The sequence below is a fragment of the Brassica napus genome, chromosome C4 (genome assembly GCF_020379485.1).
Source record: "Brassica napus cultivar Da-Ae chromosome C4, Da-Ae, whole genome shotgun sequence".
Lineage (NCBI taxonomy): Eukaryota > Viridiplantae > Streptophyta > Magnoliopsida > Brassicales > Brassicaceae > Brassica > Brassica napus.
In genome coordinates, this window is record NC_063447.1 from 37,704,931 (window position 1) to 37,710,930 (window position 6,000).

At 36.0% G+C, this 6,000-nt stretch overlaps 2 long non-coding RNA genes across 2 annotated transcripts; one reads left to right on the top strand and one right to left on the bottom strand.

Moving 5' to 3' along the window:
* Positions 1 to 783: 783 nt before the first annotated feature.
* On the bottom strand, positions 784 to 3,189 carry LOC106381473. Its single transcript, XR_007322241.1, has 4 exons — positions 3,078 to 3,189; positions 2,502 to 2,635; positions 1,874 to 1,928; positions 784 to 1,611 (listed from the first exon to the last, which is right to left on the bottom strand). It is a non-coding gene; the product is annotated as an uncharacterized LOC106381473 (long non-coding RNA).
* Positions 3,190 to 4,178: 989 nt separating this feature from the next.
* Positions 4,179 to 4,843, top strand: LOC106381475. Its single transcript, XR_007322242.1, has 4 exons — positions 4,179 to 4,240; positions 4,473 to 4,550; positions 4,620 to 4,690; positions 4,784 to 4,843. It is a non-coding gene; the product is annotated as an uncharacterized LOC106381475 (long non-coding RNA).
* The last annotated feature ends 1,157 nt before the right edge of the window (positions 4,844 to 6,000 follow it).

Sequence of the window (6,000 nt, forward strand, 5' to 3'; positions counted from 1 at the left end):
AAAAATCACTATAATATCTTAAGGAAAAAAAAATTGTGAGAAGCTTGTATTATATAAACAACACACACGTAAGAAAAACATAAACATAAAGAAGTCTAATACTCTTCTTTTACGTACAAACCAAAACACATACGTACATGAAACAAACCAAATACTATCTAATATTAATCTTGTCTAAGACTTTCTTTTACGTGAGCATTGAAAAACCAAAACCAGAGTTTGTGATATTCTTACTGTGTTTTTCTTAGATGTGAGAAAGAAGAAAAATAAGAGCTTGATTAAGATTAAGAGAAGATGGATTAAAAGTTTACAACCCTAATTGTTTTATACAAGACGTGTTTCTTTTTTTTCAATTGTTATCCAAATAAAAAGAGTATGAAAAAGTAAATAATCAAACTTTTACAAAATTATGCCGACTATACATCCTAAACGTTTCGGAAACGTTTCCAAAACCTAACCATGCCGTCCCCAGAAACCTTTGTCGTCCCCAGCCTCTCTGAAACGTTTCGGAAACGTTCCCACACCGTCCCCGCGCCGTCCCCGTCCCTGAAACGCCGCTGGTACGCGAGACGTCAATGATATGCCGTCCCCGTGCATCATAGCACCATGATTAATGTGGGTTCTTAGGAGTGGGGTTCTTAGCATAATTTAAAAACGGTTCTTAAATTACGCTAAGAACCCACCCCTAAGAACCTCCATTAATCATGCTCTTAGAGCACATATGATGCATACCAACAAAAGAGATGTCAACATTTGAGTTCGGCTGCTAATGCTTACCTTTTTTTACATCAATCATAGATATAGTATTAAAAAAACATAATAGAGAAATCAAGAAAGATCTGTTGCACATGCTAAATAATTACACCAACAGTTCAATAGATTTCCAAAACCATCATCTCTTTACGACTAAGAGACTAAGGATAAACACTAGTACCACAACAAATCTATATTTTGTTCAGCGTACCTTAAGAATTCATGTAAATAGCACTTAGATAACATGTTACAATAATCTTAAGTATATATAAACTATGACGCATAATGACATAATTTCTCAAACATGCAAGTTTAACTATAAGATTGCAAAGACATGATACATGATGCAGAATTTGAGGACATATGCTGAATGCAGAACTGTAAAGACATGATGAAGAATGCAAACATCAGAATGCAGAACTGTAAGGACATGATGCAGAATCTAGAACTGTAAATACATGATCCAGAATACAAACATCAGAATGCTGAGTGTAGAATCCATAATGGTAAAGACATGGTGCAGAATGCAGAACACTAAAGACATGATGCATAATGCAAACATCAGAATGCTGAGTGCAGAATCCAGAACTGTAAAGACATGATGCAGAATGCAAAATGTAGGACACTCATACAACAACCGAAATTAAATTATAAAATTACAGGAACGTGACCATATGTGACCACGAAGGGTTAGTGGTAACACAAGTAAGAAGTTTCCCAGACATTTAAACTACATAAGTCTCACATACCTTCAAAAATATATAATTATGTGAGACTCAACTAATTCAAAGAGATGTACTACCTGTCGCAGAAAGTGTGCTACACTTGCAATCTCCTCAGACCTCCTAAAGCCCAAACCTGAAAAAAATAATCAAATTAATTAGTTTTTACTTACATGTAGTCATATGCCTCATGCTTACCATGTTCCTTCCAATGCCTAAATCTTGGATCGGTTTTTAAAATTTGAACAGTCTCTGTTTCGCTATATATAATACATGTGGTGCAGTAAAGAGTCACATATGATTTGTAGTATTTTGAAGTTGTTGGTCGTTTTTCCATTCAAAAAACCACTTCAAATTTTGTAGAAGAGAAATGATTATTTCTTTGCCATAAGACTTACCTGTCACAGAAGTCTGCTACACTTGCAATATCCTCAGACCTCCTAAAGCACAAACCTGAAAAAAAATCAAATTAATTAGTCTTTACTTACGTGACTGGGTATTTAAAGAATTTGTAACCATTTGGTCGTGTTATTCCCATCCAAATGGTCTCGGTTAACATTTAGTTTATCTAAGCCGCATTCTAAAATCAAACCCATGGGTAGTTTTTTTTACCATTCTACAAGTCTTTGAAACCCATGTGTAGTCTTTGACTTGAGACTTTCTTAAACTGTTGGTTTGTTATACTCGTGGTTTGTTATACTCGTGGTTTGTAATTTTCCTTTAGGGGCAGGAAAGGGACAATCAAGCCGTGGGTGTAAGTAAAATAAGGATCTGTTTTTGATTTCTCAAGTCTTTTGTCTTAAAGACTTTTTGGTCGTTATAATCCATTCCATCCAAATAATCAAAAACAGATCCTTCTCAAGCCGTGGGTTAGTAGTAAAGTCTCTTCTTGTCTTAAAAGGCTTTTTTAAGCCGTGGGTAATAATTTTCCTTTAGGGGCAGCAAAGAGACAATGTTCCCAAAATAAGAATCTTACAGAACACTGTTTTGATGGGAATCTGTAGAGCATAAGAAAGAGTTATTTACCTTAATGACATGTTTCACACGGAGTCACTGCAAAAACATTCTGCTTCTATAAAGACCCATTTATGTTGTTGTTTCGCCTTTCAGCTCTTCCATCTCCCTCTCGTCACACCGTTTCCTCTCGTGTGAAGCTATAACTGAAACAGTAGTAAGATACACCATAAACCACAAATTATGAACCCTAAAATAAAACTACAAAGAATAAAGATGCAGCTTAGAAACTGTAACATAAATGACAGGACTTGTGAGACATAATAATACAAGAATTAGAATTTGAGAAGAAAACAGAAAGCTAATGAAAAGAGTAAAACGGGGGGTTTTTCTATCGATTCTTCACAGAGTTTAGTACGAAAAACCAAACAAATCAGGATCCAATCTGCATAAAAAAAAGACGATCAATCGAACTATAGACATCAATTGAACAAGAAAGATTCCGAAGAAACCCTAACATAGAGCGAGAAACCCCAAACCAATCGGAACGGAATCTAAAGAGAACGAAACCCTAAAAACGAAATTGCGATCGAAAATCCTCAAATAAATTTATGATTTATAGGGAGAGTGAGAGATCGAAACACTTACTATGTTAAATGAATTGGATCCGTTTCTGCAAAGTTTGGAAGAGTCGAAAACACCTACGAAGGTTGATACATTGTGGATACATTGTATGTCAGGAAAAAAATAGTGTTACTGTGGTTGATGAAAATATGGAGGGCCTTAAGAAGTACATGTATTTATTTATTGAGTCAACATTTCCTTTTCTGTTTCTAAAAATTTGTTTTAATGTTTCTATTTTCTTTCAGAAACTTCTGAATCTTCTAAAGAAAAAGCTGAGAGTTTCATTCAAGGGAAATAAAAAGGACGCCACTGAATTCTTGGAGGTATATCATTTTAATAAAAAAAATTCGTTCACTAATGTTTTGGTTGGTTTATAAAAAATAGCATGCATCATGTAATGTTTTGTTAGGAGATGAATGAGAAAGAAGCTACATAGATGAAAGAAATCATGGGTCTAAAGGGGAATGGAGTTGTATGTGTCTACCCTCGGGAAAAGAACATCAAAAACATGCTGTCCATCTCAAAAGAGAAGAAGAAAAAGCACCAACGAGTTCAAGCAGGTATAATCATATATGGTTTGATTTCTCATGTGTAAACATCTGCAACTTTTCATATATGATAACTCCATTCTTCACAATTGAAGTTTGTCCTTTAACTTGGATGAAACTTACCTCATCTTACACAATTGAACGTTGTTACTTTCTTTTATGCAGACTTTCTTTCTTAGTTTTGCTTTTTAAGATTTCAAGAATAAAATCAGGTTAGTCCTGTGGATGGCACCGTTCTGAGGTTCGGGGAGTTAAAAGAAAGTAGAGGGATGAACGAGCAAGTCAAAGGACATTCCTACTCAGCACCAGGTCTTCTCGGAACAAACTCACCTTCCCATGGTACCTGAAGGTAAGGATGAATCTGAGAAAGAAGTTGTTGCAGATAAAATCGACAAGTCTTGGCTGAAAATCTCTTTGGCTTCTCCAAAACTACGGGAGAGCATCTCAGCTAGGTCAGTGAAATATTAGCACGTCTAAGCAATGACTATAGTGTCAAGAAAATTGCAACTTATATGATCGAGTTTTGTTGCACTCCGATGAAGGGGCTCTATTATTGTGTGATATACCTAAGACCAGGGGACTATCATCGTATACACTCTCCAGCTGACTGGAATGCATTGGTTCGTAGACACTTTGCAGGTTTGGTTACTCACTAATCTCTCATGACCTTTGTAACTATTGGTATCTTTCTAAAAACACTTTTTTTCTCAGGGAGGTTGTTTCCTGTGAATGAGTGTGCTACAAGAACTATAAAAAATCTCTATGTTGAAAATGAAAGGATAATTATTTATTTGTAAACGTACCAAATATGTGTATGCTTTTCTTTTATCTCCAGATATTGATCGTCAGCTGCTAATCTAATTGAGAACAGGTCGTACTTGAAGGGATATGGAAACAAGGTTTTATGGCACTTGATGTTGATGGTGCGACCAACATTGGATCCATTGAGGTAAGTTTGATGAAAGTTACATATCTTAACTCTCTAAGCCAAAGAAATTACTGACATTTGCTGTCACAGCTATTCATCGAACCTAGGAGCAAGTGTATGATCCACAAGGTCATGGCGTAAAGCTTGAGAAAGGAAAGGAGGTATGTGGTTTCAAAAGATAACAGATACAAATTGGAGTCTAGGGAATGTAATAATATTCTTTTATTAATGTCTTTGGTAAATGGTCGATGCAGGTAGGTGTATTCAACATGGGATCAACTGTGGCGGTTCAAACAGTTCCTCAGATTACAGATTCTGTGTCAAATTCTGTTTGTTAATGACAGTGTCTGAATATGACCCTTTGACAGGCTAATAGCGGTTGAGTGTTGGAGCTACCTAGATGCCTTGAAGAACTCGCTGGCAAGAAATGCTTCTTTCATGATTCAAGTGAAACCATACAATTTCACTCCCAACCATGGCACCTTCACGTACAATGTCTGCAACTTCTGAGGACGTGTCTGTGAAACTCTTTTTTTGTGCACTACGTGTCTGTGAAACTCATTCAGAGATAAACAAAGCTTAGTAAAGAAAACATCTTCAACAGCGGTGATTGAAATAACGCATCTACTTATTAGTTATAGGTTGAAAGCAGCAACACAACTCCACAAGCGGCATGGCAGATTGCACAACCACCTGCTTCTGGCACCAACCCGATGGATGGGGCTACAAAAGGGATGGACGTTGATCAACCAACACCACCCAGCTTTGGAGATGAGGAGAAGAGCCTCTAACGCCCCTGGAGTGATTGTTGGAAGTACTACAATTTGTCTTTCCCACCAAGTTTTCTTTTCCTACATTACAAGCTCTACGCAATTACTCTTTTCCGTCGTTTGTGTTTTTCCTATTTTCTTTTTAAAATTTCCTGCAACAAGCTCCATCTGAGAACATTGTTATTTTAATTTAAATTAAAGGAAGTTTGACGGCTTAACATGTTCGCTAATATTCGTCTGGTATAATTAACATGTGGCTACCTTTAGTTAGTCCCTTGATGCATCAACATAGACTTCACTTAATACACCAATCAAAAACCTCACCTTAATCGCATCGTACTTTTAATACTCTCTATTTTCTTAAAGAAATACAGTGATTTGATCAAGTAACATAAATTCCGTAGCATTCAACCGTCTACTGATAGTATCAATTTTTTTTTGTAAACTAATAGTATCAAATCTTAAACCCGATAAAAAGGTCATCAACTAAAAGCTGAATGACACTAAAATAGAACCAACCAAAAATAGTGACACAAATACACTTACTATGTTCAACGACGGTAAGGCAAATAATACCAAAAAAAACATCAAAAGACACACACATGTCAAATGATCGTCATTTACAAGGTTTCTTCAAGTAAATCAAGAACACACCTACACCTCCCTACTTATTCCCTGACCCACAATTCTGCATATATCTA